Genomic DNA, 20,635 nt, shown 5'->3' with positions numbered 1-20,635 from the left:
TACTTACCATGGAGGGAAGCCAGGCTAGCCTTAATACTTACCATATTGACATCTGAATTAGATGTTGAGTTACACATGATGACCAGACCAGACAAAAGCTAGTGTTTCTCACAGTAGCAGACAAGGTTTATCTCAATACTGGCATCAGACAGAGAGGGGCCAACTTAATGTCTGCAGGGCTGCATCATCATGTGATACACAGCACAGAGCAGAGCCAGGAGAGGACAGACATGAAATGCCATGGCACATTAGAGTCATGCGGTCGGATCGACTTCACAAAGACCGTTAACAAGCGACAGGTAAATCTCTGTAATACTGTTATGATCATGTTAAGATCTGTGTATGCTGTTGTTTCGTCTTCTTACAGCTAGTGGTACTCTGTAGAAAGCCTTACCTGAGGTTGCAAAGTTCCCAGAACTTTCTCAAAATTACCAGGTTTTCCCGAAGTCCTGGTTGGTGGATTCTGGATTTCCTGTCTAGGCCTATTCTCTCCTGATTCTGGGAATCTTCCAAACCGGAATGTCTGGAAAACCTGGGGATTTTTGGGAAAGTTAGCGTCATTTTGTAACCCTAATATAGCCTTCCCACCAGTATGTATAAAGCTTCCAACTTGGTCTAAAGATTGCCTGAGTGCCTTCAGATGTATTTTTATAAAAAAATATCTTATTGCAAGACATTTTTTCAAACTGTCCAAATTATTGCCACTTATCTTTACAAATACTGTATTATATGTTGTGATTATCATCAAATATATTTACTTTACCAATGTGTTTTCCGATTATGTAAAATATAACTATTGCTGGAGTTTTTCATATTAACAACGCTTTTCTATTGAACCTATACCTGTATCTATTACCTGTATAACTAACCTGCCTGTATCTAATGCAGCAATAAATACTATTTTATCACATTGTGGTTTCAAACTCTCTGGATCCCAATATGGTTAGAGTCAACCCTCAGAGAAATATAACTCTGGATCCAATAAGATTATAGTTAACCCAAGTCAGAATAATACAACTCTGGATCCAATAAGAGGCCAGCGTGATACTCTACTCAGACAGGCCAGCATGTTACTCTACTCAGACAGGCCAGCGTGTTACTCTACTCAGACAGGCCAGCATGTTACTCTACTCAGACAGTTCAGCGTGTTACTCTACTCAGACAGGCCAGTGTGTTACTCTACGCAGACAGGCCAGCGTGTTACTCTACTCAGACAGGCCAGCATGTTACTCTACTCAGACAGGCCAGCGTGTTACTCTACTCAGACAGGCCAGCGTGTTACTCTACTGAGACAGGCCAGCATGTTACTCTACTGAGACAGGCCAGCGTGTTACTCTACTCAGACAGGCCAGCATGTTACTCTACTCAGACAGGCCAGCGTTTTACTCTACTCAGACAGGCCAGCGTGTTACTCTACTCAGACAGGCCAGCGTGTTACTCTACTCAGACAGGCCAGCGTGTTACTCTCCACTCCTGTTCAGACAGGCCAGCGTGTTACTCTACTCAGACAGGCCATCATATTACTCTACTCAGACAGCCCAGCGTGTTACTCAACTCAGACAGGCCAGCGTGTTACTCTACTCAGACAGGCCAGCGTGTTACTCTACTCAGACAGGCCAGCATGTTACTCTACTCAGACAGGCCAGCGTGTTACTCTACTCAGACAGGCCAGCATGTTACTCAACTCAGACAGGCCAGTGTGTTACTCTACTCAGACAGGCCAGCGTGTTACTCTACTCAGACAGGCCAGCATGTTACTCTACTCAGACAGGCCAGTGTGTTACTCTACTCAGACAGGCCAGCGTGTTACTCTACTCAGACAGGCCAGCGTGTTACTCTACTCAGACAGGCCAGCGTGTTACTCTCCACAGGCCCTGTTCAGACAAGCCAGCGTGTTACTCTACTCAGACAGGCCAGCATGTTACTCTTCTCAGACAGGCCAGCATGTTACTCTACTGAGACAGGCCAGCATGTTACTATACTGAGACAGGCCAGCGTGTTACTCTACTCAGACAGGCCAGCGTGTTACTCTACTCAGACAGAACAGCGTGTTACTCTACTCAGACAGGCCAGCATGTTACTCTACTCAGACAGTTCAGCGTGTTACTCTACTCAGACAGGCCAGTGTGTTACTCTACGCAGACAGGCCAGCGTGTTACTCTACTCAGACAGGCCAGCATGTTACTCTACTCAGACAGGCCAGCGTGTTACTCTACTCAGACAGGCCAGCGTGTTACTCTACTGAGACAGGCCAGCATGTTACTCTACTGAGACAGGCCAGCGTGTTACTCTACTCAGACAGGCCAGCATGTTACTCTACTCAGACAGGCCAGCGTGTTACTCTACTCAGACAGGCCAGCGTGTTACTCTACTCAGACAGGCCAGCGTGTTACTCTACTCAGACAGGCCAGCGTGTTACTCTCCACTCCTGTTCAGACAGGCCAGCGTGTTACTCTACTCAGACAGGCCATCATATTACTCTACTCAGACAGCCCAGCGTGTTACTCAACTCAGACAGGCCAGCGTGTTACTCTACTCAGACAGGCCAGCGTGTTACTCTACTCAGACAGGCCAGCATGTTACTCTACTCAGACAGGCCAGCGTGTTACTCTACTCAGACAGGCCAGCATGTTACTCTACTCAGACAGCCCAGCGTGTTACTCAACTCATACAGGCCAGCATGTTACTCTACTGAGACAGGCCAGCATGTTACTCTACTGAGACAGGCCAGCGTGTTACTCTACTGAGACAGGCCAGTGTGTTACTCTACTGAGACAGGCCAGCGTGTTACTCTACTCAGACAGGCCAGCGTGTTACTCTACTCAGACAGGCCAGCGTGTTACTCTACTCAGACAGGCCAGCGTGTTACTCTACTCAGACAGGCCAGCATGTTACTCTACTGAGACAGGCCAGCGTGTTACTCTACTCAGACAGGCCAGCGTGTTACTCTACTCAGACAGGCCAGCGTGTTACTCTCCACTCCTGTTCAGACAGGTCAGCGTGTTACTCTACTCAGACAGGCTATCATGTTACTCTACTCAGACAGCCCAGCGTGTTACTCAACTCAGACAGGCCAGTGTGTTACTCTACTCAGACAGGCCAGCGTGTTACTCTACTCAGACAGGCCAGCATGTTACTCTACTCAGACAGGCCAGTGTGTTACTCTACTCAGACAGGACAGCGTGTTACTCTACTCAGACAGGCCAGCATGTTACTCTACTCAGACAGGCCAGCGTGTTACTCTCCACTCCTGTTCAGCCAAGCCAGCGTGTTACTCTACTCAGACAGGCCAGCATGTTACTCTTCTCAGACAGGCCAGCATGTTACTCTACTGAGACAGGCCAGCATGTTACTATACTGAGACAGGCCAGCGTGTTACTCTACTCAGACAGGCCAGCGTGTTACTCTACTCAGACAGAACAGCGTGTTACTCTCCTCAGACAGGCCAGCGTGTTACTCTACTCAGACAGGCCAGCGTGTTACTCTACTGAGACAGGCCAGCGTGTTACTCTACTCAGACAGGCCAGCGTGTTACTCTCCACTCCTGTTCAGACAGGCCAGCGTGTTACTCTACTCAGACAGCCCAGCATGTTACTCAACTCAGACAGGCCAGCATGTTACTCTACTGAGACAGGCCAGCATGTTACTCTACTGAGACAGGCCAGCATGTTACTCTACTGAGACATGCCAGCGTGTTACTCGACTGAGACAGGCCAGCGTGTTACTCTACTCAGACAGGCCAGCGTGTTACTCTACTCAGACAGGCCAGTGTGTTACTCTATTCAGACAGGCCAGCGTGTTACACTACTGAGACAAGCCAGCATGTTACTCTACTGAGACAGGCCAGCGTGTTACTCTACTGAGACAGGCCAGCGTGTTACTCTACTCAGACAGGCCAGCGTGTTACTCTACTCAGACAGGCCAGCGTGTTACTCTACTCAGACAGGCCAGCACGTTACTCTACTGAGACAGGCCAGCATGTTACTCTACTGAGACAGGCCAGCATGTTACTCTACTGAGACAGGCCAGCGTGTTACTCTACTGAGACAGGCCAGCGTGTTACTCTACTCAGACAGGCCAGCGTGTTACTCTACTCAGACAGGCCAGCGTGTTACTCTCCTCAGACAGGCCAGCGTGTTACTCTACTCAGACAGGCCAGCGTGTTACTCTACTGAGACAGGCCAGCGTGTTACTCTACTCAGACAGGCCAGCGTGTTACTCTCCACTCCTGTTCAGACAGGCCAGCGTGTTACTCTACTCAGACAGCCCAGCATGTTACTCAACTCAGACAGGCCAGCATGTTACTCTACTGAGACAGGCCAGCATGTTACTCTACTGAGACAGGCCAGCATGGTACTCTACTGAGACATGCCAGCGTGTTACTCGACTGAGACAGGCCAGCATGTTACTCTACTCAGACAGGCCAGCATGTTACTCTACTGAGACAGGCCAGCATGTTACTCTACTGAGACAGGCCAGCATGTTACTCTACTGAGACATGCCAGCGTGTTACTCGACTGAGACAGGCCAGCATGTTACTCTACTCAGACAGGCCAGCATGTTACTCTACTGAGACAGGCCAGCGTGTTACTCTACTCAGACAGGCCAGCGTGTTACTCTACTCAGACAGGCCAGCGTGTTACTCTACTCAGACAGGCCAGCGTGTTACTCTACTCAGACAGGCCAGCGTGTTACTCTACTCAGACAGGCAGGTGTGTTACTCTACTCAGACAGGCCAGCGTGTTACTCTACTCAGACAGGACAGAGTGTTACTCTACTCAGACAGGCCAGCATGTTACTCTACTCAGACAGGCCAGCGTGATACTCTCCACTCCTGTTCAGACAGGCCAGCGTGTTACTCTACTCAGACAGGCCAGCGTGTTACTCTCCACTCCTGTTCAGACAGGCCAGTGTGTTACTCTACTCAGACAGGCCAGCATGTTACTCTACTCAGACAGGCCAGCGTGTTACTCTACTCAGACAGGCCAGCATGTTACTCTACTCAGACAGGCCAGCGTGTTACTCTACTCAGACAGGCCAGCATGTTACTCTACTCAGACAGGGCAGCGTGTTACTCTACTCAGACAGGCCGGCGTGTTACTCTACTCAGACAGGCCAGCATGTTACTCTACTGAGACAGGCCAGCGTGTTACTCTACTCAGACAGGCCAGCATGTTACTCTACTGAGACAGGCCAGCATGTTACTCTACTGAGACAGGCCAGCGTGTTACTCTACTCAGACAGGCCAGCATGTTACTCTCCACTCCTGTTCAGACAGGCCAGCGTGTTACTCTACTCAGACAGGCCAGCATGTTACTCTACTCAGACAGCCCAGCATGTTACTCTACTCAGACAGCCCAGCGTGTTACTCTACTCAGACAGGCCAGCGTGTTACTCTACTCAGACAGGCCAGTATGTTACTCTACTGAGATAGGCCAGCACGTTACTCTACTGAGACAGGCCAGCGTGTTACTCTACTGAGACAGGCCAGCGTGTTACTCTACTCAGACAGGCCAGCGTGTTACTCTACTCAGACAGGCCAGCGTGTTACTCTACTCAGACAGGCCAGCGTGTTACTCTACTCAGACAGGCCAGCGTTTTACTCTACTCAGACAGGCCAGCGTGTTACTCTACTCAGACAGGCCAGTGTGTTACTCTAGTCAGACAGGCCAGCGTGTTACTCTACTCAGACAGGCCAGCGTGTAACTCTCCACTCCTGTTCAGACAGGCCAGTGTGTTACTCTACTGAGACAGGCCAGCGTGTTACTCTACTGAGACAGGCCAGCGTGTTACTCTACTCAGACAGGACAGCGTGTTACTCTACTCAGACAGGCTAGCATGTTACTCTACTCATACAGGCCAGCGTGTTACTCTACTCAGACAGGCCAGCGTGTTACTCTACTCAGACAGGCCAGCGTGTTACTCTACTCAGACAGGCCAGCATGTTACTCTACTGAGACAGGCCAGCATGTTACTCTACTGAGACAGGCCAGCATGTTACTCTACTGAGACAGGCCAGCGTGTTACTCTACTGAGACAGGCCAGCGTGTTACTCTACTCAGACAGGCCAGCGTGTTACTCTACTCAGACAGGCCAGCGTGTTACTCTCCTCAGACAGGCCAGCGTATTACTCTACTCAGACAGGCCAGCGTGTTACTCTACTGAGACAGGCCAGCGTGTTACTCTACTCAGACAGGCCAGCGTCTTACTCTCCACTCCTGTTCAGACAGGCCAGCGTGTTACTCTACTCAGACAGCCCAGCATGTTACTCAACTCAGACAGGCCAGCATGTTACTCTACTGAGACATGCCAGCGTGTTACTCGACTGAGACAGGCCAGCATGTTACTCTACTCAGACAGGCCAGCATGTTACTCTACTGAGACAGGCCAGCGTGTTACTCTACTCAGACAGGCCAGCGTGTTACTCTACTCAGACAGGCAGTGTGTTACTCTATTCAGACAGGCCAGCGTGTTACTCTACTCAGACAGGCCAGCGTGTTACTCTACTCAGACAGGCCAGCGTGTTACTCTACTCAGACAGGCCAGTGTGTTACTCTACTCAGACAGGCCAGCGTGTTACTCTACTCAGACAGGCCAGCGTGTTACTCTACTCAGACAGGCCAGCATGTTACTCTACTCAGACAGGCCAGCGTGATACTCTCCACTCCTGTTCAGACAGGCCAGCGTGTTACTCTACTCAGACAGGCCAGCGTGTTACTCTCCACTCCTGTTCAGACAGGCCAGTGTGTTACTCTACTCAGACAGGCCAGCGTGTTACTCTACTCAGACAGGCCAGCGTGTTACTCTACTCAGACAGGCCAGCGTGTTACTCTACTCAGACAGGCCAGCATGTTACTCTACTCAGACAGGGCAGCGTGTTACTCTACTCAGACAGGCCAGCATGTTACTCTACTCAGACAGGCCAGCATGTTACTCTACTGAGACAGGCCAGCGTGTTACTCTACTCAGACAGGCCAGCATTTTACTCTACTGAGACAGGCCAGCATGTTACTCTACTGAGACAGGCCAGCGTGTTACTCTACTCAGACAGGCCAGCATGTTACTCTCCACTCCTGTTCAGACAGGCCAGCGTGTTACTCTACTCAGACAGGCCAGCATGTTACTCTACTCAGACAGGCCAGCATGTTACTCTACTCAGACAGCCCAGCGTGTTACTCTACTCAGACAGGCCAGCGTGTTACTCTACTCAGACAGGCCAGCATGTTACTCTACTGAGACAGGCCAGCACGTTACTCTACTGAGACAGGCCAGCGTGTTACTCTACTGAGACAGGCCAGCGTGTTACTTACTCAGACAGGCCAGCGTGTTACTCTACTCAGACAGGCCAGCGTGTTACTCTACTCAGACAGGCCAGCGTGTTACTCTACTCAGACAGGCCAGTGTTTTACTCTACTCAGACAGGCCAGCGTGTTACTCTACTCAGACAGGCCAGCGTGTTACTCTACTCAGACAGGCCAGCATGTTACTCTACTGAGACAGGCCAGCGTGTTACTCTACTCAGACAGGCCAGCGTGTTACTCTACTCAGACAGGCCAGCGTGCTCTCCACTCCTGTTCAGACAGGTCAGCGTGTTACTCTACTCAGACAGGCCATCATGTTACTCTACTCAGACAGCCCAGCGTGTTACTCAACTCAGACAGGCCAGTGTGTTACTCTACTCAGACAGGCCAGCGTGTTACTCTACTCAGACAGGCCAGCATGTTACTCTACTCAGACAGGCCAGTGTGTTACTCTACTCAGACAGGACAGCGTGTTACTCTACTCAGACAGGCCAGCATGTTACTCTACTCAGACAGGCCAGCGTGTTACTCTCCACTCCTGTTCAGCCAAGCCAGCGTGTTACTCTACTCAGACAGGCCAGCATGTTACTCTTCTCAGACAGGCCAGCATGTTACTCTACTGAGACAGGCCAGCATGTTACTATACTGAGACAGGCCAGCGTGTTACTCTACTCAGACAGGCCAGCGTGTTACTCTACTCAGACAGAACAGCGTGTTACTCTCCTCAGACAGGCCAGCGTGTTACTCTACTCAGACAGGCCAGCGTGTTACTCTACTGAGACAGGCCAGCGTGTTACTCTACTCAGACAGGCCAGCGTGTTACTCTCCACTCCTGTTCAGACAGGCCAGCGTGTTACTCTACTCAGACAGCCCAGCATGTTACTCAACTCAGACAGGCCAGCATGTTACTCTACTGAGACAGGCCAGCATGTTACTCTACTGAGACAGGCCAGCATGTTACTCTACTGAGACATGCCAGCGTGTTACTCGACTGAGACAGGCCAGCGTGTTACTCTACTCAGACAGGCCAGTTTTACTCTACTCAGACAGGCCAGTGTGTTACTCTATTCAGACAGGCCAGCGTGTTACACTACTGAGACAAGCCAGCATGTTACTCTACTGAGACAGGCCAGCGTGTTACTCTACTGAGACAGGCCAGCGTGTTACTCTACTCAGACAGGCCAGCGTGTTACTCTACTCAGACAGGCCAGCGTGTTACTCAGACAGGCCACTGTTACAGACAGGCCAGCATGTTACTCTACTGAGACAGGCCAGCATGTTACTCTACTGAGACAGGCCAGCGTGTTACTCTACTGAGACAGGCCAGCGTGTTACTCTACTCAGACAGGCCAGCGTGTTACTCTACTCAGACAGGCCAGCGTGTTACTCTACTCAGACAGGCCAGCGTGTTACTCTACTGAGACAGGCCAGCGTGTCAGACAGGCCAGCGTCTTACTCTCCACTCCTGTTCAGACAGGCCAGCGTGTTACTCTACTCAGACAGCCCAGCATGTTACTCAACTCAGACAGGCCAGCATGTTACTCTACTGAGACAGGCCAGCATGTTACTCTACTGAGACAGGCCAGCATGTTACTCTACTGAGACATGCCAGCGTGTTACTCGACTGAGACAGGCCAGCATGTTACTCTACTCAGACAGGCCAGCATGTTACTCTACTGAGACAGGCCAGCGTGTTACTCTACTCAGACAGGCCAGCGTGTTACTCTACTCAGACAGGCCAGTGTGTTACTCTACTCAGACAGGCCAGCGTGTTACTCTACTGAGACAGGCCAGCGTGTTACTCTACTGAGACAGGCCAGCGTGTTACACTACTGAGACAGGCCAGCGTGTTACTCTACTCAGACAGGCCAGCGTGTTACTCTACTGAGACAGGCCAGCGTGTTACTCTACTCAGACAGGCCAGCGTGTTACTCTACTCAGACAGGCCAGCGTGTTACTCTACTCAGACAGGCCAGCGTGTTACTCTACTCAGACAGGCCAGCGTGTTACTCTACTCAGACAGGCCAGCGTGTTACTCTACTCAGACAGGCAGGTGTGTTACTCTACTCAGACAGGCCAGCGTGTTACTCTACTCAGACAGGACAGCGTGTTACTCTACTCAGACAGGCCAGCATGTTACTCTACTCAGACAGGCCAGCGTGATACTCTCCACTCCTGTTCAGACAGGCCAGCGTGTTACTCTACTCAGACAGGCCAGCGTGTTACTCTCCACTCCTGTTCAGACAGGCCAGTGTGTTACTCTACTCAGACAGGCCAGCATGTTACTCTACTCAGACAGGCCAGCGTGTTACTCTACTCAGACAGGCCAGCATGTTACTCTACTCAGACAGGCCAGCGTGTTACTCTACTCAGACAGGCAAGCATGGCCAGACAGGGCAGCGTGTTACTCTACTCAGACAGGCCGGCGTGTTACTCTACTCAGACAGGCCAGCATGTTACTCTACTGAGACAGGCCAGCGTGTTACTCTACTCAGACAGGCCAGCATGTTACTCTACTGAGACAGGCCAGCATGTTACTCTACTGAGACAGGCCAGCGTGTTACTCTACTCAGACAGGCCAGCATGTTACTCTCCACTCCTGTTCAGACAGGCCAGCGTGTTACTCTACTCAGACAGGCCAGCATGTTACTCTACTCAGACAGCCCAGCATGTTACTCTACTCAGACAGCCCAGCGTGTTACTCTACTCAGACAGGCCAGCGTGTTACTCTACTCAGACAGGCCAGTATGTTACTCTACTGAGATAGGCCAGCACGTTACTCTACTGAGACAGGCCAGCGTGTTACTCTACTGAGACAGGCCAGCGTGTTACTCTACTCAGACAGGCCAGCGTGTTACTCTACTCAGACAGGCCAGCGTGTTACTCTACTCAGACAGGCCAGCGTGTTACTCTACTCAGACAGGCCAGCGTTTTACTCTACTCAGACAGGCCAGCGTGTTACTCTACTCAGACAGGCCAGTGTGTTACTCTAGTCAGACAGGCCAGCGTGTTACTCTACTCAGACAGGCCAGCGTGTAACTCTCCACTCCTGTTCAGACAGGCCAGTGTGTTACTCTACTGAGACAGGCCAGCGTGTTACTCTACTGAGACAGGCCAGCGTGTTACTCTACTCAGACAGGACAGCGTGTTACTCTACTCAGACAGGCTAGCATGTTACTCTACTCATACAGGCCAGCGTGTTACTCTACTCAGACAGGCCAGCGTGTTACTCTACTCAGACAGGCCAGCGTGTTACTCTACTCAGACAGGCCAGCATGTTACTCTACTGAGACAGGCCAGCATGTTACTCTACTGAGACAGGCCAGCATGTTACTCTACTGAGACAGGCCAGCGTGTTACTCTACTGAGACAGGCCAGCGTGTTACTCTACTCAGACAGGCCAACGTGTTACTCTACTCAGACAGGCCAGCGTGTTACTCTCCTCAGACAGGCCAGCGTATTACTCTACTCAGACAGGCCAGCGTGTTACTCTACTGAGACAGGCCAGCGTGTTACTCTACTCAGACAGGCCAGCGTCTTACTCTCCACTCCTGTTCAGACAGGCCAGCGTGTTACTCTACTCAGACAGCCCAGCATGTTACTCAACTCAGACAGGCCAGCATGTTACTCTACTGAGACAGGCCAGCATGTTACTCTACTGAGACAGGCCAGCATGTTACTCTACTGAGACATGCCAGCGTGTTACACTGAGACAGGCCAGCATGTTACTCTACTCAGACAGGCCAGCATGTTACTCTACTGAGACAGGCCAGCGTGTTACTCTACTCAGACAGGCCAGCGTGTTACTCTACTCAGACAGGCAAGTGTGTTACTCTATTCAGACAGGCCAGCGTGTTACTCTACTCAGACAGGCCAGCGTGTTACTCTACTCAGACAGGCCAGCGTGTTACTCTACTCAGACAGGCAGGTGTGTTACTCTACTCAGACAGGCCAGCGTGTTACTCTACTCAGACAGGACAGCGTGTTACTCTACTCAGACAGGCCAGCATGTTACTCTACTCAGACAGGCCAGCGTGATACTCTCCACTCCTGTTCAGACAGGCCAGCGTGTTACTCTACTCAGACAGGCCAGCGTGTTACTCTCCACTCCTGTTCAGACAGGCCAGTGTGTTACTCTACTCAGACAGGCCAGCGTGTTACTCTACTCAGACAGGCCAGCATGTTACTCTACTCAGACAGGCCAGCGTGTTACTCTACTCAGACAGGCCAGCATGTTACTCTACTCAGACAGGGCAGCGTGTTACTCTACTCAGACAGGCCAGCATGTTACTCTACTCAGACAGGCCAGCATGTTACTCTACTGAGACAGGCCAGCGTGTTACTCTACTCAGACAGGCCAGCATTTTACTCTACTGAGACAGGCCAGCATGTTACTCTACTGAGACAGGCCAGCGTGTTACTCTACTCAGACAGGCCAGCATGTTACTCTCCACTCCTGTTCAGACAGGCCAGCGTGTTACTCTACTCAGACAGGCCAGCATGTTACTCTACTCAGACAGCCCAGCATGTTACTCTACTCAGACAGGCCAGCGTGTTACTCTACTCAGACAGGCCAGCGTGTTACTCTACTCAGACAGGCCAGCATGTTACTCTACTGAGACAGGCCAGCACGTTACTCTACTGAGACAGGCCAGCGTGTTACTCTACTGAGACAGGCCAGCGTGTTACTCTACTCAGACAGGCCAGCGTGTTACTCTACTCAGACAGGCCAGCGTGTTACTCTACTCAGACAGGCCAGCGTGTTACTCTACTCAGACAGGCCAGCGTTTTACTCTACTCAGACAGGCCAGCGTGTTACTCTACTCAGACAGGCCAGTGTGTTACTCTACTCAGACAGGCCAGCGTGTTACTCTACTCAGACAGGCCAGCATGTTACTCTACTCAGACAGGCCAGCGTGTTACTCTCCACTCCTGTTCAGACAGGCCAGCGTGTTACTCTACTCAGACAGGCCAGCGTGTTACTCTCCACTCCTGTTCAGACAGGCCAGTGTGTTACTCTACTCAGACAGGCCAGCATGTTACTCTACTCAGACAGGCCAGCGTGTTACTCTACTCAGACAGGCCAGCATGTTACTCTACTCAGACAGGCCAGCGTGTTACTCTACTCAGACAGGCCAGCATGTTACTCTACTCAGACAGGGCAGCGTGTTACTCTACTCAGACAGGCCAGCGTGTTACTCTACTCAGACAGGCCAGCATGCTGAGTGTTACTCTACTCAGACAGGCCAGCATGTTACTCTACTGAGACAGGCCAGCATGTTACTCTACTGAGACAGGCCAGCGTGTTACTCTACTCAGACAGGCCAGCATGTTACTCTCCACTCCTGTTCAGACAGGCCAGCGTGTTACTCTACCAGACAGGCCAGCATGTTACTCTACTCAGACAGCCCAGCATGTTACTCTACTCAGACAGCCCAGCGTGTTACTCTACTCAGACAGGCCAGCGTGTTACTCTACTCAGACAGGCCAGCATGTTACTCTACTGAGACAGGCCAGCACGTTACTCTACTGAGACAGGCCAGCGTGTTACTCTACTGAGACAGGCCAGCGTGTTACTCTACTCAGACAGGCCAGCGTGTTACTCTACTCAGACAGGCCAGCGTGTTACTCTACTCAGACAGGCCAGCGTGTTACTCTACTCAGACAGGCCAGCGTTTTACTCTACTCAGACAGGCCAGCGTGTTACTCTACTCAGACAGGCCAGTGTGTTACTCTAGTCAGACAGGCCAGCGTGTTACTCTACTCAGACAGGCCAGCGTGTAACTCTCCACTCCTGTTCAGACAGGCCAGTGTGTTACTCTACTGAGACAGGCCAGCGTGTTACTCTACTGAGACAGGCCAGCGTGTTACTCTACTCAGACAGGACAGCGTGTTACTCTACTCAGACAGGCTAGCATGTTACTCTACTCATACAGGCCAGCGTGTTACTCTACTCAGACAGGCCAGCGTGTTACTCTACTCAGACAGGCCAGCGTGTTACTCTACTCAGACAGGCCAGCATGTTACTCTACTGAGACAGGCCAGCATGTTACTCTACTGAGACAGGCCAGCATGTTACTCTACTGAGACAGGCCAGCGTGTTACTCTACTGAGACAGGCCAGCGTGTTACTCTACTCAGACAGGCCAGCGTGTTACTCTACTCAGACAGGCCAGCGTGTTACTCTCCTCAGACAGGCCAGCGTATTACTCTACTCAGACAGGCCAGCGTGTTACTCTACTGAGACAGGCCAGCGTGTTACTCTACTCAGACAGGCCAGCGTCTTACTCTCCACTCCTGTTCAGACAGGCCAGCGTGTTACTCTACTCAGACAGCCCAGCATGTTACTCAACTCAGACAGGCCAGCATGTTACTCTACTGAGACAGGCCAGCATGTTACTCTACTGAGACAGGCCAGCATGTTGAGACATGCCAGCGTGTTACTCGACTGAGACAGGCCAGCATGTTACTCTACTCAGACAGGCCAGCATGTTACTCTACTGAGACAGGCCAGCGTGTTACTCTACTCAGACAGGCCAGCGTGTTACTCTACTCAGACAGGCCAGTGTGTTACTCTATTCAGACAGGCCAGCGTGTTACTCTACTCAGACAGGCCAGCGTGTTACTCTACTCAGACAGGCCAGCGTGTTACTCTACTCAGACAGGCAGGTGGTTACTCTACTCAGACAGGCCAGCGTGTTACTCTACTCAGACAGGACAGCGTGTTACTCTACTCAGACAGGCCAGCATGTTACTCTACTCAGACAGGCCAGCGTGATACTCTCCACTCCTGTTCAGACAGGCCAGCGTGTTACTCTACTCAGACAGGCCAGCGTGTTACTCTCCACTCCTGTTCAGACAGGCCAGGACAGGCCAGCATGTTACTCTACTGAGACAGGCCAGCATGTTACTCTACTCAGAGGCCAGGCCACTGAGACAGGCCAGCGTGTTACTCTACTCAGACAGGCCAGCGTGTTACTCTACTCAGACAGGCCAGCGTGTTACTCTACTCAGACAGGCCAGCGTGTTACTCTACTCAGACAGGCCAGCGTGTTACTCTACTCAGACAGGCCAGCGTGTTACTCTACCAGACAGGCCAGTGTGTTACTCTACTCAGACAGGCCAGCGTGTTACTCTACTCAGACAGGCCAGCATGTTACTCTACTCAGACAGTGCCAGCGTGTTACTCTCCACTCCTGTTCAGACAGGCCAGCGTGTTACTCTACTCAGACAGGCCAGCGTGTTACTCTCCACTCCTGTTCAGACAGGCCAGTGTGTTACTCTACTCAGACAGGCCAGCATGTTACTCTACTCAGACAGGCCAGCGTGTTACTCTACTCAGACAGGCCAGCATGTTACTCTACTCAGACAGGCCAGCGTGTTACTCTACTCAGACAGGCCAGCATGTTACTCTACTCAGACAGGGCAGCGTGTTACTCTACTCAGACAGGCCAGCGTGTTACTCTACTCAGACAGGCCAGCATGTTACTCTACTGAGACAGGCCAGCGTGTTACTCTACTCAGACAGGCCAGCATGTTACTCTACTGAGACAGGCCAGCATGTTACTCTACTGAGACAGGCCAGCGTGTTACTCTACTCAGACAGGCCAGCATGTTACTCTCCACTCCTGTTCAGACAGGCCAGCGTGTTACTCTACTCAGACAGGCCAGCATGTTACTCTACTCAGACAGCCCAGCATGTTACTCTACTCAGACAGCCCAGCGTGTTACTCTACTCAGACAGGCCAGCGTGTTACTCTACTCAGACAGGCCAGCATGTTACTCTACTGAGACAGGCCAGCGTGTTACTCTACTGAGACAGGCCAGCGTGTTACTCTACTGAGACAGGCCAGCGTGTTACTCTACTCAGACAGGCCAGCGTGTTACTCTACTCAGACAGGCCAGCGTGTTACTCTACTCAGACAGGCCAGCGTGTTACTCTACTCAGACAGGCCAGCGTTTTACTCTACTCAGACAGGCCAGCGTGTTACTCTACTCAGACAGGCCAGTGTGTTACTCAGTCAGACAGGCCAGCGTGTTACTCTACTCAGACAGGCCAGCGTGTAACTCTCCACTCCTGTTCAGACAGGCCAGTGTGTTACTCTACTGAGACAGGCCAGCGTGTTACTCTACTGAGACAGGCCAGCGTGTTACTCTACTCAGACAGGACAGCGTGTTACTCTACTCAGACAGGCAGCATGTTACTCTACTCATACAGGCCAGCGTGTTACTCTACTCAGACAGGCCAGCGTGTTACTCTACTCAGACAGGCCAGCGTGTTACTCTACTCAGACAGGCCAGCATGTTACTCTACTGAGACAGGCCAGCATGTTACTCTACTGAGACAGGCCAGCATGTTACTCTACTGAGACAGGCCAGCGTGTTACTCTACTGAGACAGGCCAGCGTGTTACTCTACTCAGACAGGCCAGCGTGTTACTCTACTCAGACAGGCCAGCGTGTTACTCTCCTCAGACAGGCCAGCGTGTTACTCTACTCAGACAGGCCAGCGTGTTACTCTACTGAGACAGGCCAGCGTGTTACTCTTCAGACAGGCCAGCGTCTTACTCTCCACTCCTGTTCAGACAGGCCAGCGTGTTACTCTACTCAGACAGCCCAGCATGTTACTCAACTCAGACAGGCCAGCATGTTACTCTACTGAGACAGGCCAGCATGTTACTCTACTGAGACAGGCCAGCATGTTACTCTACTGAGACATGCCAGCGTGTTAGACTGAGACAGGCCAGCATGTTACTCTACTCAGACAGGCCAACATGTTACTCTACTGAGACAGGCCAGCGTGTTACTCTACTCAGACAGGCCAGCGTGTTACTCTACTCAGACAGGCCAGTGTGTTACTCTACTCAGACAGGCCAGCGTGTTACTCTACTCAGACAGGCCAGCGTGTTACTCTACTCAGACAGGCCAGCGTGTTACTCTACTCAGACAGGCAGGTGTGTTACTCTACTCAGACAGGCCAGCGTGTTACTCTACTCAGACAGGCCAGCGTGTTACTCTACTCAGACAGGCCAGCATGTTACTCTACTCAGACAGGCCAGCGTGATACTCTCCACTCCTGTTCAGACAGGCCAGCGTGTTACTCTACTCAGACAGGCCAGCGTGTTACTCTCCACTCCTGTTCAGACAGGCCAGTGTGTTACTCTCAGACTCAGACAGGCCAGCATGTTACTCTACTCAGACAGGCCAGCATGTTACTCTACTCAGACAGGCCAGCATGTTACTCTCTCAGACAGGCCAGCTGTTACTCTACTCAGACAGGCCAGCATGCAGACAGGCCAGCGTGTTACTCTACTGAGACAGGCCAGCGTGTTACTCTACTCAGACAGGCCAGCATGTTACTCTACTGAGACAGGCCAGCATGTTACTCTACTGAGACAGGCCAGCGTGTTACTCTACTCAGACAGGCCAGCGTGTTACTCTCCACTCCTGTTCAGACAGGCCAGCGTGTTACTCTACTCAGACAGGCCAGCATGTTACTCTACTCAGACAGGCCAGCATGTTACTCTACTCAGACAGCCCAGCGTGTTACTCTACTCAGACAGGCCAGCGTGTTACTCTACTCAGACAGGCCAGCATGTTACTCTACTGAGACAGGCCAGCACGTTACTCTACTGAGACAGGCCAGCGTGTTACTCTACTGAGACAGGCCAGCGTGTTACTCTACTCAGACAGGCCAGCGTGTTACTCTACTCAGACAGGCCAGCGTGTTACTCTACTCAGACAGGCCAGCGTGTTACTCTACTCAGACAGGCCAGCGTTTTACTCTCAGACAGGCCAGACAGGCCAGTGTGTTACTCTACTCAGACAGGCCAGCGTGTTACTCTACTCAGACAGGCCAGCGTGTTACTCTCCACTCCTCAGACAGGCCAGTGTGTTACTCTACTCAGACAGGCCAGCGTGTTACTCTCCACTCCTGTTCAGACAGGCCAGCGTGTTACTCTACTCAGACAGGCCAGCGTGTTACTCTCCACTCCTGTTCAGACAGGCCAGTGTGTTACTCTACTCAGACAGGCCAGCATGTTACTCTACTCAGACAGGCCAGCGTGTTACTCTACTCAGACAGGCCAGCATGTTACTCTACTCAGACAGGCCAGCGTGTTACTCTACTCAGACAGGCCAGCATGTTACTCTACTCAGACAGGGCAGCGTGTTACTCTACTCAGACAGGCCGGCGTGTTACTCTACTCAGACAGGCCAGCATGTTACTCTACTGAGACAGGCCAGCGTGTTACTCTACTCAGACAGGCCAGCATGTTACTCTACTGAGACAGGCCAGCATGTTACTCTACTGAGACAGGCCAGCGTGTTACTCTACTCAGACAGGCCAGCATGTTACTCTCCACTCCTGTTCAGACAGGCCAGCGTGTTACTCTACTCAGACAGGCCAGCATGTTACTCTACTCAGACAGCCCAGCATGTTACTCTACTCAGACAGCCCAGCGTGTTACTCTACTCAGACAGGCCAGCGTGTTACTCTACTCAGACAGGCCAGCATGTTACTCTACTGAGACAGGCCAGCACGTTACTCTACTGAGACAGGCCAGCGTGTTACTCTACTGAGACAGGCCAGCGTGTTACTCTACTCAGACAGGCCAGCGTGTTACTCTACTCAGACAGGCCAGCGTGTTACTCTACTCAGACAGGCCAGCGTGTTACTCTACTCAGACAGGCCAGCGTTTTACTCTACTCAGACAGGCCAGCGTGTTACTCTACTCAGACAGGCCAGTGTGTTACTCTAGTCAGACAGGCCAGCGTGTTACTCTACTCAGACAGGCCAGCGTGTAACTCTCCACTCCTGTTCAGACAGGCCAGTGTGTTACTCTACTGAGACAGGCCAGCGTGTTACTCTACTGAGACAGGCCAGCGTGTTACTCTACTCAGACAGGACAGCGTGTTACTCTACTCAGACAGGCTAGCATGTTACTCTACTCATACAGGCCAGCGTGTTACTCTACTCAGACAGGCCAGCGTGTTACTCTACTCAGACAGGCCAGCGTGTTACTCTACTCAGACAGGCCAGCATGTTACTCTACTGAGACAGGCCAGCATGTTACTCTACTGAGACAGGCCAGCATGTTACTCTACTGAGACAGGCCAGCGTGTTACTCTACTGAGACAGGCCAGCGTGTTACTCTACTCAGACAGGCCAGCGTGTTACTCTACTCAGACAGGCCAGCGTGTTACTCTCCTCAGACAGGCCAGCGTATTACTCTACTCAGACAGGCCAGCGTGTTACTCTACTGAGACAGGCCAGCGTGTTACTCTACTCAGACAGGCCAGCGTCTTACTCTCCACTCCTGTTCAGACAGGCCAGCGTGTTACTCTACTCAGACAGCCCAGCATGTTACTCAACTCAGACAGGCCAGCATGTTACTCTACTGAGACAGGCCAGCATGTTACTCTACTGAGACAGGCCAGCATGTTACTCTACTGAGACATGCCAGCGTGTTACTCGACTGAGACAGGCCAGCATGTTACTCTACTCAGACAGGCCAGCATGTTACTCTACTGAGACAGGCCAGCGTGTTACTCTACTCAGACAGGCCAGCATGTTACTCTACTCAGACAGGCCAGTGTGTTACTCTATTCAGACAGGCCAGCGTGTTACTCTACTCAGACAGGCCAGCGTGTTACTCTACTCAGACAGGCCAGCGTGTTACTCTACTCAGACAGGCAGTGTTACTCTACTCAGACAGGCCAGCGTGTTACTCTACTCAGACAGGACAGCGTGTTACTCTACTCAGACAGGCCAGCGTGTTACTCTACTCAGACAGGCCAGCGTGTTACTCTACTCAGACAGGCCAGCGTGTTACTCTACTCAGACAGGCCAGCATGCCTACTGAGACAGGCCAGCGTGTTACTCTACTCAGACAGGCCAGCATGTTACTCTACTGAGACAGGCCAGCATGTTTACTGAGACAGGCCAGCGTGTTACTCTACTCAGACAGGCCAGCGTGTTACTCTCCACTCCTGTTCAGACAGGCCAGCGTGTTACTCTACTCAGACAGGCCAGCATGTTACTCTACTCAGACAGCCCAGCATGTTACTCTACTCAGACAGCCCAGCGTGTTACTCTACTCAGACAGGCCAGCGTGTTACTCTACTCAGACAGGCCAGCATGTTGAGACAGGCCAGCACGTTACTCTACTGAGACAGGCCAGCGTGTTACTCTACTCAGACAGGCCAGCGTGTTACTCTACTCAGACAGGCCAGCATGTTACTCTACTCAGACAGGCCAGCGTGTTACTCTACTCAGACAGGCCAGCGTGTTACTCTACTCAGACAGGCCAGCATTTTACTCTACTCAGACAGGCCAGCGTGTTACTCTACTCAGACAGGCCAGCGTGTTACTCTACTCAGACAGGCCAGCACTCCTGTTCAGACAGGCCAGTGTGTTACTCTCTGAGACAGGCCAGCTGTACTGAGACAGGCCAGCGTGTTACTCTACTCAGACAGGACAGCGTGTTACTCTACTCAGACAGGCTAGCATGTTACTCTACTCATACAGGCCAGCGTGTTACTCTACTCAGACAGCCCAGCATGTTACTCTACTCAGACAGCCCAGCGTGTTACTCTACTCAGACAGGCCAGCGTGTTACTCTACTCAGACAGGCCAGCATGTTACTCTACTGAGACAGGCCAGCACGTTACTCTACTGAGACAGGCCAGCGTGTTACTCTACTGAGACAGGCCAGCGTGTTACTCTACTCAGACAGGCCAGCGTGTTACTCTACTCAGACAGGCCAGCGTGTTACTCTACTCAGACAGGCCAGCGTGTTACTCTACTCAGACAGGCCAGCGTTTTACTCTACTCAGACAGGCCAGCGTGTTACTCTACTCAGACAGGCCAGTGTGTTACTCTAGTCAGACAGGCCAGCGTGTTACTAACTCCCCACTCCTGTTCAGACAGGCCAGTGTGTTACTCTACTCAGACAGGCCAGCGTGTTACTCTCCACTCCTGTTCAGACAGGCCAGCGTGTTACTCTACTCAGACAGGCCAGCGTGTTACTCTCCACTCCTGTTCAGACAGGCCAGTGTGTTACTCTACTCAGACAGGCCAGCATGTTACTCTACTCAGACAGGCCAGCGTGTTACTCTACTCAGACAGGCCAGCATGTTACTCTACTCAGACAGGCCAGCGTGTTACTCTACTCAGACAGGCCAGCATGTTACTCTACTCAGACAGGGCAGCGTGTTACTCTACTCAGACAGGCCGGCGTGTTACTCTACTCAGACAGGCCAGCATGTTACTCTACTGAGACAGGCCAGCGTGTTACTCTACTCAGACAGGCCAGCATGTTACTCTACTGAGACA

This window comes from Oncorhynchus tshawytscha, linkage group LG10 (genome assembly GCF_018296145.1).
Source record: "Oncorhynchus tshawytscha isolate Ot180627B linkage group LG10, Otsh_v2.0, whole genome shotgun sequence".
Lineage (NCBI taxonomy): Eukaryota > Metazoa > Chordata > Actinopteri > Salmoniformes > Salmonidae > Oncorhynchus > Oncorhynchus tshawytscha.
This window is presented reverse-complemented; position numbering follows the sequence as displayed.